General features: G+C 45.8%; 1 pseudogene across 1 annotated transcript in view; it reads left to right on the plus strand.

Moving 5' to 3' along the window:
- LOC147663846 (uncharacterized) overlaps positions 1-18,195 on the plus strand; it is a 31,675-nt pseudogene that overhangs the window by 2,250 nt on the left and 11,230 nt on the right. The gene's annotated exons all lie outside the window — the stretch shown is intronic.

The following is an 18,195-nucleotide window of genomic DNA, read 5'->3' on the forward strand; positions in this document are numbered from 1 at the left end:
GATAGACATCTTGTCAACATTGGGATCTGGGCTAAGTGGTTGCCATATAGAACACGGATATAGAAACTGAGGAATGGTTAATGGAATGTCTGGGTACAGACATCAGGTGTGGTGTCAGGGCGTTATGTGTCTCACTAATCGATGCATGTGTGCTGTTGGAGATGTGGGGAAGATTGAGGTCGGTCTGGCTCCAACATCTGGCCATCCAGTGTGACGTGGTGTGTGGTGCTATTGACAGTCAGCAGTATGCTTGTGCTACCGGGGGGAGGTCCGGTGTGTGCATTTGTGGTCTGAACTTGTGATTGTGGGTCCGTCGGTGTGTGTGTGCCGCCACCCTGATCCTCACCGGGTGATGATTGCTTGAAGCGGTGTAGTAATGGGGCCCACTGCAGCCCATTTGTGTATTGCTCCCACCCATGCCGCGAGCGGGGGACCTTTGGAGGATCGCCAATGCATGGCTACACTCTGCTTAGCTAGTAAAACGGCTAGTGAAATAAATCGAAGATACACTTTGTATTGTTTCAGTTTCCGGAAAATACCTTGTGCGCTGGCTTCCCAGGTGTACAAGTATGTAAGCCCTGTGAGGTCGCTAAGGAAGTCATGAATGTTTTGCCTATAGCATCGAATTGTGGGGCAACTCCAGAACATATGAGGAAAATCTGCTTCTTGTGATTGGCATCTAGGGCAAAGGAACTGTGTGTTTGGATAATATTTTTGAAGGCGTGCCGGTGTCAGATACCTTCTATGGAGGATGTAGAATTGTATATTTTTAAAGCGTGCGTTTCTAGACACCTTCTTGGGGCATTCCAGAGCCCTCTCCCATTCTTTCTCATGTAGTGGACGTCCACTTTCTTTCTCCCAAGTGGTTCGCAAGCTCACTAAGGGTTTGTTTGTGAGTTAGTGAGTTCTCGTATGGCTTTACAGAGCCATGTGGTTAAGTGTCGGCCTACTCCCATATGTAGGATTGTGTGGATGACCGGGTGTGTGTTTGGTTCTCCTGTCGAGAGGTCATGCTACGGTCGGTAACTCTCGAGGAGTTGGTGGTGAAGTAGGAACTGGCCAGCGAGGAGACCGTAGTCGTCCATAAGGCGTTGGAATGGTCTGAAATGTACGTCCTCGAATAGAGACTCCATCTCGGTAATGCCACTGTCCATCCATGTGGTAAGCATGTTAGATGTGTTAGTCGTGTTTGGACCACCTGACCAGCGGGAACAAAGGGGCGAATGAGGGTGTCCCCTGTGACATGCTGTGTACTCTTTGCATACATTTGCGTGCCACTGCTACTTGTAAGGGATACGTACGTCTTGGTTTAGTGCCAGGTAGTAATAGGTGGTGGTGTTCCGGAATGGGCTCACGCTCAGTCATGGTGTGCGTCTCGTCTGTGTGCCTGCCTGCCGTCCAGTTGGATAACCACTGTAGTTGTGCCACTAGGAAATAGGATTTAAAGGATGGAGCACCCAGTCCTCCCTGTGTGGTGGGTAATTGTAGTTTCTTCAGTGCTATTCTAGGTCTGTTAGACTCGCTTCTCAGTGAGCTAATCTGGGGATCTAAGTCACGAAAGAAGATTCTGGGTGGGAACCATTATTTTAGCTAAAGCCACCCGGCCGATCAGGGCTAATGGGAGGCTCCTCCAGAATCTGAGTGCCGATCTGATGCTGGCTAGTGCCTACTGTGATTACCCTCAAATGTGTCGGTCAGGGAATGGTAGAGACGGATCCCGAGGTAGCGGGGGGCTTCCGCGCTCCAGGCGACCTTCTGGTTGCCTAACCATTTGTCCCGGGGGGGGTAGGTTAGGATGTAGTGGGTACACTGTGGATTTGTTCCAATTCACCTTTAGCCGGGAGACTTCTGCGAATTCTGTTACCAAAATGGGTGTTAGATCTTCGGTGATGTCTTGTATGTATAGTAAAAGGTCATCGGCATACATGGAGACGCTATGTATGGTGTCTGCTATGGGAATGCCCCAGTGTTTTCCTTCTTGTCGCAACCGTTTAACTAGGGGTTCGACAACGAGGGCAAAGAGTAGAGGCAATAGTGGGCAGCCTAGCCTCGTGCCTCTCTGTACTGCAAACTCCATCGAGATGTACCGCCCTATGCGTACACGCGAGGTGAGTTGGGTGTATAAGAGTTGTGTGTACGCTAAGAGGATGGGACTAAGTCCTGCTCGTTGCAGGACCGAGAAGAAGTACTGCCAAGTGAGGGTACCAAAGACCTTCTCGAGGTCTAGGATAAGACAGGCTGACCAGGGATGTGTGTCTCTCACCTGGTCTTGGACGTGGAATATTTGGTGTATATTCTGGAATGTGTTTCTACCTGGGACGAAACCACATTGATCTGAGTGGACCAGGGGTCGTATAATTTGTGTGTATCTGTCCGCTAATATCTTCCCAAGGAGTTTACAGTCGGTGGAGAGAAGCATGATGGGGCGATAGGAGGCCATCTGTTTTGGGTCGTGATTTTGGCTTTAGGAAGGTCACGATTATAGATTCCCGGAGGGATCTCGGCATCTCTCCCTGTTCTAGTGCGGTCGCAAACATCTCTACTAGTCAGGGACCCTTAGGGGGTAGTTGCTGGTGTAATACTCCAGGGGGAGCCCGTCTAGTCCCGGTGCCTTGTTGCGAGCTAGGGCATGCAGGGCTTGGGTGATGTTGGTAGATTATATCTCAGTAACTAGTGCCATCCTATCTGCCTTCATAACTTTGGGGATCGTCAAGGGGTCGAGGAAACGATTGAGTATGGCCTGTTTGGTCGGAGCTGTGCTACTGTAAACCTCTGCATAGTAGCGGTGGAACGCTAGGAGGATCTCGTCCTCGGATCGAACGAGATTACTGTGGGGGTCAATTACTTCTGTTATGAGTCTCACGTCTAAGTCCTGTTTGGCTAACTCTGCCAGTAGTGTGCCCGTTTATCCCTTTCTTTATGCATCCGGGTTACATACGTCCTAAAATTGTACCGGCGGAGATCAGCACAGGCAGCTTGGTATTCTGTTTTTGCTTTGGCCACTATTTTCACCCACGGAATGCTGAGTACTTGAAAGCATTCTGCCATACGAGGGATTTAAATATGCATTTGACAAGTACAAAATTGACTTAAATTTTTATTTTAAGGTTCTTATACAGCGCTTCTTTATCTAATAATGCCTGATGGGTTTTCTCCGAGAGCCCTTTCTCCTTCGGAAGAAGTTTTTCATTGACAGACCCAATGTGATCTCCAATAGAAAGATGACAGTCTCTCCAACTCTAAACTGGGCTGGTGGGTAGACCGTTGGTTTGGCTGGTATAATGCAGTGTTGAATTTTTGATAGAGTGCTCTTTCTGCCACACACTGAATCCCACCCGTTTTTCTTTAGTGATTTTTCTATTTTGGGCTACATTTGAAGACTGTCCCTTACCTTTATAATTTGACAGATGGTCCACGGTCTGCCAGAGGAGCAGGCGTAACTACTTCCACTACCCTATTGGACTACCGTCCACCGTATTTAGCGGCCTCCATCAACCTGGCTATCCCTGTGACTTCAGAGGAGCAACAGGAGCTCCTCTAAAAGCACCTAAAGTTTGGTGAGTGTCTGCCATTTTTCACACGGGTGCCCAGAAGACTTTTTTGTTTTACTCCTAAAGTGAGAGTTTGCTTTTAGTAAAACCAATAATATTGTACTTGATACGCTGAGAGCTTTCTACAAGGGAGTCTGGGTCATTTGTTCCTAGTATTTTTCTGTTTGAGACAGCCAGTCTTTTCATAGTGTTCCTAAAGAGAAACAAGAAGGTCAGAATGCCCTACCATAAGTAGGGCAGACGGTCTGATGTACGTACACCAACGGCCGCAGGTATGTTGGTCATTGTTGTGAGGGTTCCTGAGGTTCTGACCTCAGTTCAAACAGAGGGGAACTGTGATAGATTCTTCTTAACAACCTCAAACATTCTCAAATTTATTTTTATATTCAGTTAAAATACAATTTGCTAAGGGATTACACATGAGCACCACGGCCATGCGTTCTTCTCTTACTCATGCATTGGCGATCAGGAGGCTGTCTGTATGATACTTGGCCTCTTCTTCGTCTGCTTCACTCCTTCTGTGATAACCTCTTCCACCAATTTATTCTTCAAGGATTCCAGTTGTTTTTTAAAGAGCCTTATTCGAACAGTTTCTCTTAATTTGTAAAGCTGTTGAAAGTGGAGATTCTTCCTTAGAGACCTTGGTTGGAAGTTTGCAACATTGTGTCAGGTGTTGTGTAAACACGCAATCACACAAGGGGGCTAGAGGAGATTTCAGGACCTCCGTGGGCCAACTCCCTACTAATTATTCATATTACAAAAAAGGCCACGGGTCCAAAATCAACAGAAGGTCATACAAATTACTGGGTGTACTATGCCACTAAGAGGTGGATTTCCCTTTTAAGGACGTGTTAGATTTGGGGGTCTCTAGTTGGGACAGGTAGGTATTTGTGACAAATAGGGGCCCTCTCCTGTAGTCAGGGTAAGGGGAATACACTCCTAAAATAACCCCTGCTCTCCCTCTAGGTAACGTGGTGCGAGCAGTCAAGGCTTATTTCAGAGGCGTTGTAAGTTAAGCAGTTGTGACCACATACAGTAACCCAGTGACAACACTACAAATGGACCCCACACAGGTTTTATATTAAAAATGAGTAGACTTTATATAGAGTTACCACAAGACCATAAATAAACAAAAATACACACTATGATTACTTTAAGGGAGATTTAAGCGTAGTTCAGTTCAGTTCTTAGATGCAACACTTTGCGTCAATGTAACTTAGGTTGTGTTGCGCTTCCACAAAAAGCAATGTCGCAGCTATGGGAAATGCGGCAAGGTTCAGATACAAAGAAATAAAGACGTGAAGATCTTCCAGATGCGGTACGCTTCTCGGGGATGCAAGAAGGTCTTGGTTCGATGCGTGGACTGCAGCGGCGACATCCTTGTTCCGCGATGCGATGGCAGCAGCTCCAGCGGCGACACTCTTCTCCCATGATGCATGAAGATTCCGCACGATGCGACAACTACAGCGGCAACATCAAAGATGCGACTGCAGCAGCTCCGACGGCGGCGCGCTTCTCGGGGATGCGAGGTGCTCTTGATCGGTGCAGTGCGACAGTTCCAGTGGCGACACCCTCCTTTCGAGTTGTGACGGCAGGCACAGCGCCTGCGACACGCTCCGACCTTCTTGGGAGATTCTTCTCCTGATGCGGTGCAGTGCGACAACTACAGGGGCGACACCCTCCTTTGGAGTTGCGACGGCAGCAGCAGCAGCGACAGCGACACGCTTCCTCTTCGTTGTGGCTCGCTTCTCTCTGATGCGGTGCAGTGCAACAATTCCAGCGGCGACACCCTCCTTCGGAGTTGCAAAGGCAGGCACAGTGACGGCGACCCGCTTCTTCTCGTTGAGTCGCGCTTCCAGCTCCTTGCGACACACAGTTCCTAAGAAAGCCCAAAACAGCAGCAGGCACTTCCAAAAGAACTCTGGGGAGCTAGGGTTTGAAGTCTGTTGTCCCTGAGACTTCAGCAGGAGGCAAGCTCTTTTCCAAGCCCTTGGAGATCCTTCACAAGTTCAAAGCAATGTACACAAAGTTCCTTTCTCCTTCCTTTGACAGTAAGGCAACCACTACAGGTCAATCCCCCAAGCAGCACTTCAGCTTGGGAATAGACTCTCCTCAGTTTCTGCAGGTTCCTCTCCTCAGTAAAGGTTTCTTCTTGTAGTCCAAAGTGATCTAGTTTCATATTATTTTGCGCTTACGTTACAAAGACATGTATGTGTCTGTTAATGGACCTGATATAAAACTGATATGGAGACACAGTGCATAAAACTATACGTTACACTACTAGGAATAAAATCCTTGCGCAAAGAATAGACCTTCAGGTCCATTAACAGACACATACATGTCTTTGTAACGTAAGCGCAAAATAATATGAAACGGATGACGCTGTACGAACCTTGGTCGTTCGATAAATAAATAAAATGAAAAAAACACCAGGGTGTAAACAAAAACCGCGCACACGTGACCTTCACAGAGCCAATTATACTGCAGCTATCTGCCGCCCAATTACAAACGCCGGAGCATAAAACCGATAGGGACGGCCCCCACCTCCAAATATCACTCTACCACAGACCCCGGAAGGACGCTAGCAGTAGGAGCAGGGAGGCCGAATTTCAGTATTAAGGTAAGCCAGCTGCATCTGTTTACGTCGCTCTCTCGACCACGGTAATATACCCCCGCGTCCCTGTAGCCAGTAATTCGAACCGCTACTCGAAAGTTATGTAAATAATGGGACAGGGCTACCGATACGTAGGAACCTCCATTTTAACCTTTTTTGCCTTCGTACTTAGATTAATTTTAAAAACTATGCAGAGATGTTTGAAGGCATAAAGACTTAGTGGTGCACTCCTGTTAGTTATTATACAACATGGGCTGAGCTAAACAATGGACAATGCGACGTAAATTTCCTGAAGAAGCTCGCATTGTAACCAGGTTTTTAAAATCAATAAAAATACGCTTAGGGTTGCATTAAAGCAGTTTCTATTGGCCCAATAAATACCATATACCCCACAAACAATCAGGGCTTTATAAGACTGAACTTACTGATAATTAGCTGGCAAACAGTATTCACTTTGCTGTAGCTACAACACAAATACATACAACAACAAAACATGCCGATTATATATCATTATACATATCTGAAATAGTAATTCACAGACCATCACTCTCTCTTGTTTGCCTTCAGAGTAAGGAGCAGCGCAGTAGCATAAAGCAGCGCTAATCAACACAGCACCATACGAAAAGGTTGTGTCTGATTGGGGATCCAGAAATTGAAAATCTGGGTAAGTTAATTAACCCCCCCCCTCTTTCTGGCATTATTGAGACAAGCCCAGAAGATTGAGACTTAGCGCTCCCTATTGATTTATCTTTCAGCCCTTTGAACTTCACATATCGGTGGCTCCTACTTCTACCGTATGAACTTCCAGAAGGATACTACAAGGTAGTTGCAATCCACTATATAGACCTTTATTCCAGACAATGGACATAGTTGTTATCTAACATGGGCATTTTCATCACCATCTCCCCATAGGAATCACAAACTATATGCAGACCTGGCAATATGCAGCCTAGTTGAAACCCAAAAATACCATTGGGCAGAAATTTTCCTCGGATCTAACGGGTGTAAAGTTTTGTACACTAAAGGTAATTCAGCCTTATCAAATATCAATCTATTTTGGGTAAAAGACACCCACTGTTAGGTTAAGAATGAGTTACTTATGTGAAGTACACCAAGACTTGTCAGACTTCTTTAATCATTTCATCTGACATTTAAAGTAATCACTGTTAGTCTTACTGCAGAGATAAAATGTATATACCAATCTCTGATACCCACCAGTGACATGCCCCGCCTTGGAGTTAATATGCTCTTTACAAATACCAATATCCGTACTTAACCCTGCAACACAGGTTATGGCCCACCACGAATAAAAACTAAGTGTTACGTCTCTACAACTGTTAGGACATGCTTTAGGTTGATAAGGTTGTTGTAAAAAAGAAGAAATGCTCTGTATATGCATTCAATATCTGTCTTACGCAAAAGAAGTAATTTTATGTTTCTTTCTAGAACTTGGTCCTGAAGAAGGTTCTTAATCGTTTCCCAAAACCGAAACGCTGCGTCGACCCCTGTTCTTGTGAAATTTTTTTGATAAATCTGTTGTGTTTATTATACTAATGTATGAACTATTTGTTGTTGCTTACACCACTGAATTTTTTTAACCATATTTTTAAACTAGCTATTGTACCAATTGTTTTTAATTACTTGTGTTTTGCGAATGACCTTTTTATTCTGAAATAAATATAGATTGTTATATTTTTTTAAACCTTAATGTCTTGTCCTTTTCTCTAATCTGACAAAACCTATACAAAAGTATTGTTTGCATCTAACTGTTGGCCGCTTTATAAACTCATAGAGACTTAAGCTTCACGTACAACAATGTGTGATTGGTATCTGTAAAGGCATAACGTTGGGCACCTATAAGATCATACTACCCAATCAGGGTCAATTGTGGGACTTCTTTGGGTTCCTTCCTATAGCGCCATGAAGCCCCAGGGCGTACGAGCGCTTAATAAATTAATATTAACATTAACATTAACACCCATGATGTAATTGATAAAGAAAGGTATAAGACCTCTCTGGCTCATTATAATAAGAACTTGAAGTACGCACACAGATCCCACATTGCGTTGCACTTTAACCAGACAGGGAACACCCCTAAAGAATTATACCAAATCCTTAAATCCTTTACCAACCCGAAAACCTGCAACAATGAAGCTGCTCCATCTCAAGAACTCTGCGATATAATAGCTAATTATTTCGTAGAGAAAATCGAGCTCATTTATGATTAAATCACTAAAGACAAGAACCCTCTGAATTGACAATGCATTCCACCATCTTCCATCCTTGATCAATGTGCATTCACTGCAAAGCTTTCCCCCTCTCACAGTTGATACAGTTGGGACATTGCTGTGCACAGTTAAATCAGTTTCCCCTTTTGATATTATTCCAGTCAACATTTCCTCGTTGCTCTTTAAACCGTTGTCCTTATCTACCTGATCAATCCTTACTCTTTCACTAAGAGACGACCAATTACCACTTGAATGGAAGACTGCACAAAAATTTCCCATCCGAGAGAAAGCTAATGTCCCAATGGAAGATCCGTCCAACTATTGTCCGATTTCTCTTCTACCCCTTCTGAGTAAGTTATTGGAAAAGCACATCTCTCTTTCTATTTTGAATCTACTGGATGCCTTGACTCCTTCCAGTCTGGGTTTAGGCCATTGCACGGTATTGAGTCAACATTGATTGCCGTCACTGAGAGTATAAGACTCTCCCCTGACAATGGACAAGCAGTACTACTAGTGCTGCTGGATTTGTTAGCGGTTGTCAACACGGTTTCTCATCACATTCTACTCAGACTTAGAGAAATTGAAATACAAGGACAAGCCCTTCAGTGCTTTTCCTGTTTCGTCACTCATCGGACTCGGACCATCGATCTTGGCCATTTCCGATCACAGACCATGGAATTGACCAAAGCAGTTCCTCAGGGATCCTGTCATAGTCTCACTCTGGTCAACATTTATGTTGCTTCATTAGATGGACTTCTTAGAAAGCTGAGCTTCACACCAATCTCGTATGCTGATGACACCCAGCTTTTACTCTCATTTGACTAAAATTCCCACAATACTCAGACTGCTTTCTCGGAAGGCATGATTGCCATCGCTAATGGATGAGAGTGGAGAGGTACACCACTAAATTGTCTTTTCAAAAGATGTAAGCGTACAAAGTTCCTTAGTATTTGAATTCCTTTATTTCAACAATGTCATAACATAGAGTCCAGCCAATGCGTTGCCATCACTACTTGGAGGGGGAATCATTTCCTACAGCTAAATCCTGGGAAAACTGAGATCATGCTATTCGGAGAAGCGGCTCTGCTCTGGTATCCAGAATGGTGGCTTTTGGAATTAGGCGATACCCCTGTCCCTAAGACTGTGGTCGAGAACCTATGCATACGTCTGGACCAGAAACTCACAATGAAAGAGCAAGGTACAATCACTGTGGGCTCATGCTTTCATATATTAAGCCTCCTACGCAGGGTATTTCCATTTCTCCCGCTATCCGTACGAAAAACACTCTTCCAGGCTCTGGCGATAAGAAGCTTGGATACTGTAATGCTCTCCTGGTTTCAGCCAGTGAGTTCTCCCTAAGTAGACTTCAGGTAGTCCAAAACACCGCACTCGCCTTGTCTCAAACTCCCTTGCCAGAACAGCTTCGCTCTCTCTATTACAATGTTTTGCACTGGCTTCCAATACGCAAGCTGGCCAGATTTAAGATATGCTGCATTGTGAACAAAGTACTAAATGGTAAAGGTCCTGGCTATCTAGCAGAAAAGCGTATAAGCCACCTAGATCTCTACGCTCCTTGTTCCGCTTTTCAAATAATCCTGCTTAGGTGGGAAAGCATTTTTCCACTTTGCTCTCTATTATTGGAACCCGTTCCCTATTCATCTCTGGAAATACCCAGAATACCTTCTATTTTGAAAGCTCCTTAAAACCGAGCTCTTCTAAAATACCTGCTACTCATCCGTTATAACTGCAGCACTACCATTATTATTATTTAGAATCTTATAAAGCGCACAGCTACCCCCAATGGGGGTGTCCCGGCGCTGTGAGCAGTATAGATTCATACAGGACACTCAGCAACTAAAGGGAGGTGAACAGCCAGGTTTTTAAATTGTGTTGAAAAATGCCTTCCGATTCTATCAAACGAAGAGATAGTGGCAAGTTGTTCCATGCTTGGGCAGTGATGACAGCAAACGCTCTGCCACCTATTCGTGCGTGGCGAAACCAGGGAGTACGTATGAGAAAAAGATGATTGGATCTGAGTGAGTGGGAAGCCTGAGCATGTTTGAGTCTAGCACTAAGGTAAGCCGGCCCCTGAACCCGCAATGCTCTGTGTGCCAAAACTAAGGATTTAAAACGAATGCGGCTCGTCACGGGCAACCAGTGTAATTTTTTTTAGGTACGGTGAGATTGAGAGGCGATATGGGATGTTAAGAATCAATCTTGCAGCCGCATTTTGCACTATCTGTATCTGTTTAATCTGGTAGGCTGGGGGTCCGGCATACAGGCTGTTTGCGTAATCCAGATGGGAAGTAGAGCGTGGATGACGGTACGTCGGGCATCCATGGGAAGAAATGGGAGAATTTTCCGGAAACAGCACCTCAGTTTTATCTGAGTTAAGCCTGAGGGTATTGCGTGACATCCAAGCTGCGATGTCACAGAGACAGCGGCGGAAGTTCAGAAAGCTGGCGTCAGAGCAATCTCGAAATGAGAACACAAGTTGTGTGTCATCAGCGTAGGAAATTACTCTGACCCCACAAGATTCCGCAACTGCCGCCAGAGGTGAGACATAAACATTAAAAAACAGCGGGCTCAGGGCAAAGCCCTGTGGAACACCACAACTAAGAGGTTTCCTCTCCAAAACAAATGGTTGGAGGAAGACCTGTTGAGTCCGGGCACTTAAAAAGGATCTGATCCAAGCCAGAGGGGTGCCCTGAATTCCGATATCATATAGTTTCCCAATCAATATATTGTGGGAAACCGTGTCGAATGCCGCGAACAGGTCGAGCAGCACTAACATTGCTGCCTCGCTTGCGTCCACGGATTTGCGAATAGTTTCAGAGACTTCCAAAAGTGTAGATTCTGTACTATAGCCAGCTCTGAATCCGGCCTGTGAGCCGTGGAGAAGTTGGTGGGACTCAATATAGTTCGAGAGTTGTAGCTGCTCAACTTTCTCCAGGATTTTGGCATGTTTCGGCAGGAGGGAGATAGGTCTATAGTTGCTAAATACCAAAGGATCTGCGTCAGGTCTTTTAATGATGGGGATGAGTAAAGCCTGTTTCCAGGATACGGGGAAGTAACCCATTTGTAAGGAAGTATTCCATATCAGGTTCAGTGGGGGCAGGACAAGGGGGCAAGAGTGTTGAACACTTGAGCTGGACAGGGGTCAAGAGGGGATATTGATTTACATGTCAACAATAGTTGAGCAAACGTCTCCGAGGGGAGAGCCTTAAAGGAGCTAAAAACCTCCTTGTTGGTTGCCCTTAAGACTGGGGCAGGGGAATCCCCCGAATGCTTAAACTGCGAGAGAATATCTAATATTTTGTCATAAAAGAAATTAGAGATACCATCACAAAGTATTTGGCTGGGGGCAGTCGGACTGGAGAGTGCGGCTGGTTTAGAGAATTCTTTCACTATATTAAAAAGAGTTTTGGAAGAATTGTTGACAGAGCGGATTTTTCCAATATAAACTTCTTTCATTACGGAACGTTTTAATTTGTGGAAATTCTTAATGGCAGCTCTATAAATAGCTTTTGCCTCAGGATCATAAGAGAGCCTCCAGGATTTCTCAAGTTTTTTTGCAGAGGCTCTTCTCTGAGCGCAGGACAGAAGAGAACCAAAGGGTCGAGGGTTTAGATCTATAGGAATTTATCGGTCGTAGAGGGGCAACGGTGACATAGGCAGAGAAGAGCCAGCCATTCAATGTTGAGACGACCGAGTCTAAATCCCTTCCTAAATGCCTCGGACCATGGGCAAGAGCAGGGGCCAGTGAGGCACAAGAGATTTTACATCACTTCCTACCAATGGCCCGAGCTTTAACCGGAATAACCGTGCGCGAGGGGGAGGGCAGACTGAAAGGAATAAGGAAAAGATCTGTCCAAGTGAGAGGGAGGGGGAGAAGGTTTCCAAATTAGGATAGTTAGTGAACAATAAATCCAATGTGTGGCCAGCTATATGGGTGATGCCACTAACCTGCTGTTTCAGGTTAAGGCCATTCATGGTATCCAGAAGCAGATTAGCTTTAGCATATAAGGTCTTATCCATGTGAAAGTTAAAATCCCCTTAAATGGTGAAGTTGGGGTGTTTGAGCGATAGGTCAGCAGCCAAGGTGAAAAAGTCAGTAAGGGGTTGAGGAGGGGTACCGGGAGGTCGGTATAAGAGAATCCCTGCTAAAATAGAAAGTGAATTATCAGAAATCCTAAAATACATGGCTTCCAAGGGGGCAATATTAGAAAGATTTCTTGAGCAAATTTTCCATCCTGAGCGTAAAATCACTGTAATTCCACCCCCCCCCCCCTGTAACTAGAGCGATTGATCCCCACATACCGATATTCAGGGGGGATAGCCAGATTGAAGTCAGGATTAGAGGAGTCTTTAACCCACGTTTCTGTCAGAATCATTAGGTCCCAAGCCTGAGTAGTGAGAGAGAGCCAGACATCAGCCGCATGGCGGGGTAATGATCTGCAGTTAAGCAGACATGCCTTGATGCTGGGAGCAGGGGAGGTACTACCATCTCCCGGAAAGGCGGCAGAGGGGGAGGAAGTAAATGGGCTGAGTGTAAATCATCAATTCCACAGAGTGATGGGGTCTTACAACCTGCATCCCTTAGGTTCATAAGTTCGGATCTATCCCAGTATATTCGTGTACCGGCGTTGTCACCGGCAGCGTGGCTGGGGCTGGTCGCAGAACAGGCGCAGACGGGCTTGCCATAGGCGCGCCTTTGGCGTGCCCGCTGCGCGTTCGCGTTTGCATCAAGTTAATATAGCCACCACTTCCCTTCAGCTTCTGACTCTGCCCCTCCTCCTCTAGCCGCCTCCCTCCACACACCGGCTATCCGAGGAGGAACAGGGGAATGAAAGGCGAAGCCTTAAGGGTGCAGTGCGCCAGAAGCATTCAATGCAAGCTCCAGTTTAGAAAGTAGACGATTTTTAAAACACAATAAAATTTCCCCCCAGAGTACAAAGTGTAGAGATCACATGCTCGCAGCACAACAGCACAGCAGTTCTTACTGATACCATAGCGCGGAGATACCCTTTGGGGGTGGTTCGGGCACTTTATAAGCCAATAAAAAATAAAATAAATGTGAGAACACGCAGGGCTGAGTATACCGGTTTTGCTTGCTGCTTGCAGTGGCGTAACCAATCTTGAGGGGGGCCCCCCTGCAAGGTACACACAGGGCCCCCCTCTGGACTCAACCAGGAGCTCTCATACTGGTACTGTGCTGAGGGGGATCCCTGGAGCTCGGGCCCACCCACACTGCAGGGTCTGGGGGGCGTTTGTTACCCCTGCTTGTAACATCCAATATTGTGCTATTGGTCTGTACCAGGGTGCTGCTTGAAGATATAATAAATCACCTTATTAGCTGCTTAATGTCTGTCTTTATAAGGTACATGCAGAAAGAGATTACACGCAAAATTACACTCTATGATCTCTCAAAATGTGTGCTCTGAAGTTACGTTGTGATGTTGCAAATATTCCAAACACTGTCCCCCTCATACTCTTCATACTTTAGAAAGACAACCCACAGTGTACTAGTGCTCATTGTTTTGGCGTATGCATTTCAACACAGCAGAGCACATTTCACTTTCTGACAAAATCAATGTGTTGGCTTATATAGGGACCGAGCACATTTAATTGCCACTGAGTAGAAGCTTATAATAGTTGCTCGCTAGTAGTACTTAGTTGACTTCCGTGAAAATGAACAATGTTTGGATCTTGGAACATGTTGTGAATGAATCATGTTGTAACAAGATGTATTACATCATGAGTGTTCGAATATAAAACATGTGTGTGGGAGAAAGTGTAGCATAAAATCCTGCCTATATCCCTTCGAAGCCAGGAGGGAATGCAGTTGAACCCATAAGGTGTTGTTATTAAAATGTTACGGATCACAATGACCAGTCACACTCAATAAATGCTGTGGCTCTGACACTATTGTGGCAAATATCTTAAGCTAGCTATCATCTTCATCTAAGTCTTACAGAAAGGTGAAGACACTTAGATGGACCATCGTATACACCACACTCTATCGATAGAAAACCTGTGCTGAAGCATCCAGTAATTTGACTATTAAAAAATAAATTAGGATAAGTAGACCTCTTTTACCAAAATATCAAATGTTATAATGTGATAACGTAGTCTTTATTGTGTCAAATGCCTGGCCTGAGAATCCCGATCTCTCTCTAATAGGTCGATCATGTCTAATTGACCATGATTTTGCGTTTCAGACAGCAATCCTATGGATGTTTTGGCTAGGCAGTGTTCTCTTGGAATTCTGTTCTCAATTTCCAGCTGTACAAAACATTTTAACAGCAGTGGATTATCCTACCTTTCCGGAGTGACAAAATCTTTGTGTAGCTTGATGCCTTAAAGACTAGGAAGTTTGAACATCGGCTCTCTGAGTGCTTGATTCTCAAATCCATCTTTACTTTAAGAAACTTAATTGTCCTGTATCTTCAGCTACTCATTCCAGATTGGTTATGTGGTCATTTTAATGAATGATGCGTAAATTATAGTCAATTATAGTTTGCTGTGAGACGCCCAGTCAACTCGCAGCAAACTTTCCAGTGATCTAGCGGTAACTCATATCCCAGCGTAGTGTTCCAATTAAGATATGAAGGGTGGTCCCCTGGCTCCCTCTCCCGCTGTGACGCATCATATAGCCTAGTGACCAGACCCTTGCTTTCTTTCCCAGCCTGCACCACCTGCAGTGCTCGCAGTGTTTGTGGTTGAGTGGATAGTTAGGGTAAACGGCCCTGACCGCCTGCCACACTCTCACATAGGTGAATCCCAGCATCAACCTGGAATCCTGACCCGGCTGTACATCTTGGAGTGAGCGGAACTGACCCCGTTCATATAGGTCACCCATTTGCATAACACCAACAGTATCCAACGCGCGTAGAGCAAGTCGCTCATGAGCTGCTGAAATGTCTGGATGTGCAGCAATAGGGGGCTTTGGGGCATATAGGTAATCTAGCTGTGCTCTCTTGGCATGCGTCCCCCAGTCCCAAGCAGTGCACAGTACCAGATTAATTTCCGTCCTCGTGTCGCTATTCCCTCCAGAGAGAGTTGCCGCCACTAGCGACATCGGGAGTGCCACGTCAGACTCAATTGCCGTATGAGGCAAGAACCGCTGTGGAATGAACTAATAATGGGCAAACTGCGCCTGCGTGCAAAGATAATATAAGCGCATATCGGATGCCTCAAATCCTCCCCGGTCAAATGGCTGCACCAGAACATTCCAACTACATTGTGGCTTCTTACTCCCCCATACAAATGACAGTAGAGCCGAATGCAGCATCTTGAACATAGAGATATTCAGCCGAATGGGGATATTCACAAACCAATATAACAATTTTGGTAATATAGACATTTTCGTAACTGCAATACGATCAGCAAGCGACAGCAGCAGCCAAGCCCACCGCTCCGCCCTATCTGTCAGAGGGAAGTCCAGCTCAACCTCACGTGTGCCAGGTGTCAACTGGAACACCCTTGACTTAGCCCAGTTAATCCCTAACCCAGAATAGCCCTCGAATTTAACATACTCGGAGAGTAATTCCGGCAGGTAAGTCGCTGGCTCGCGAACATAAAGAAGCATTTTGTCAACATGCTGAAACCACACACCGTTCCTGCCATCACCCTAGCCCTGCCTGAAGGCTATAAAATAGTTCATCAGGAACGAGTGAATAAAGGGGCGGGGTGGAGGGGGGGGGGGGGGGGGGGGGGATTGCCATAATTTATAAAGAAAAAATCCAGTATACATTTTGGACCAGTCTAGCGGTTCTACAGTGGAAATAATGATTTTCCGGATGAATATTGGTTCTCATGAGAGCTGGAGAGGGGCGTTGGTATACCGCCCCGGGTCCTTTGAACAACTTCCCCCTCAAATTGATGGAATGGACTGCTCCCCACGTTGTTGCAAGCCAGAATTTTCTGCTATTAGGCGACTTCAACATTCATAGTGGATGGGAGCACTGTCGGAGGGACTGGAGGTTGCGAGCTCTGCGCCAGGCAGACTGTCACACGACACATTAGGTATGTGTCACCCTTGGGGAGAGGGGTAGGCGTGCTCCCCATTAATTCCTGGTTCGCCGGGCATCTGACCAAAGGGTACTGTCCGTGAGTTGAGGAGCCAGGAGCAGGTTTTTTCCGACCAGGAGGCATGGCAACTGTAATCAGTGTCCTGTCCGGTTTGCCTTCTAGGGGTACCACTCCAGAGGGGTGGTGCAGGCCTAGCCGGGATCTTTAGGGTGCCTGGCTGAGAGTGGTAGTACTACCCTGAGGGCAGGTGGGGCCCATCTTAAGTGAAGGGACCCTGATCTTCAGAATGGAGGGTATAGGGCTCTGGAAGGGGGTGCAGAGGGGGGGAGTCCAAGCCTCTGACCCCGGTGCAGCTGGTAAATGTGGATCCCAGGTGGTAGACCAGTTGATGGAGAGAGGTCCTGAACTGGTGGGAGAGTTGTGTTCTGGTGGGTGCTTCTCCTGGGAGAGTGCAGAACCCCAGTAGTAGAGGTAGGGTGAGGAGACACTTCGCCCGTGACCTCTGGTCAGCCTGAGGGTGCAGACCCTTGGTTGAAGGATCGGTGGTAGTTTTCAACTACACTGAGAGGGAGAGTGGAGAATGGCTATTATTAGATATGTAGATGATGTCTTTTTCATCTGGACTGACCTGAGGGATGATATTGCCCATTTTGTATCCTGGCTTAATCTCTGTGACCCCAACATCAAGTTCACGGAGAATTGTAGCAACGCTGAAGTAGAATTCCTAGATATTGTCATCAAAAACAACAATAACACCCTGGAAGTGGACCTCTTTGTGAAGCCTACCGCACGTAACACTCTGTTACACTTCGATAGTTTTCATCCTCCAAAAACAGAAAGCTAGCATACCGTTTGGGCAGTTTCTGCGACTCTGCAGGAACTGCACCAATGTTGCTGATTATGATATCAGGGCTAACACAATGAAGATGAAATTCCTAGTGAGGGGCTACCCCAAAAGGTTGGTACGTGACTCCTATAAGCGAGCACGTTTTTATGACATACAGCACCTGCTTACGCCTCACACCAAGGAACCTAATTCCAGGCTAGTGTTCGTCACGAGACATTCCACCTTTAACGAAAAGATTCGTCATACCATCAATGCCAATTGGCACATACTGAATGCTGTGAAACAAAAAGATACCCAACTTCCTAAGCCCTTGTTTGCCTATAGGAAGAGTAAAAATCTTAAAGATCTAGTTGTGCAATCCCGTTTGCCTGGCCCCACAGGCTTGCACACCTATACCTCCATTACAGGACAAACATCTATCACAGGTCTGAAACAAGTTCAGGGCAATTTCAAATGCCGATCGTGCACAGCTTGCCAGCTTGCCATTGAGACACAAGACTTTCGTTTCAATAACATAAACATTCCTTTACACAATCTGACGAACTGCAAAACCACCAACATTGTATATCTTCTTCTATGTCCGTGCAAGCAAGGTTACGTGGGAGAGACTTCACGCACCATGGCCACCAGACTATCGGAACATAGATCAGCGATACGGACGGCTAAAACTCAGGCACCTTTGGTGCAACACTATATGGACCAACATCAGACCTCGGATGAGATACGTTGGCTCATCATAGAGAAAACCTGTATCAATCCTAGTCCACAGAGTACCAACATTAGAAAAGGCAGAGAGGTATTTTGGATATTTACCTTAAACACATACCTCCAGGGCATGAATAGCGAGATACCCTGGGATCAGGTTATCAGACACAACCCAGGATTCACTGTGTAGCATACTACTGCTCCAGCTCCCTTTAT

This window comes from Lissotriton vulgaris, unplaced genomic scaffold (assembly GCF_964263255.1).
Source record: "Lissotriton vulgaris unplaced genomic scaffold, aLisVul1.2 SCAFFOLD_1285, whole genome shotgun sequence".
Taxonomy (NCBI): domain Eukaryota; kingdom Metazoa; phylum Chordata; class Amphibia; order Caudata; family Salamandridae; genus Lissotriton; species Lissotriton vulgaris.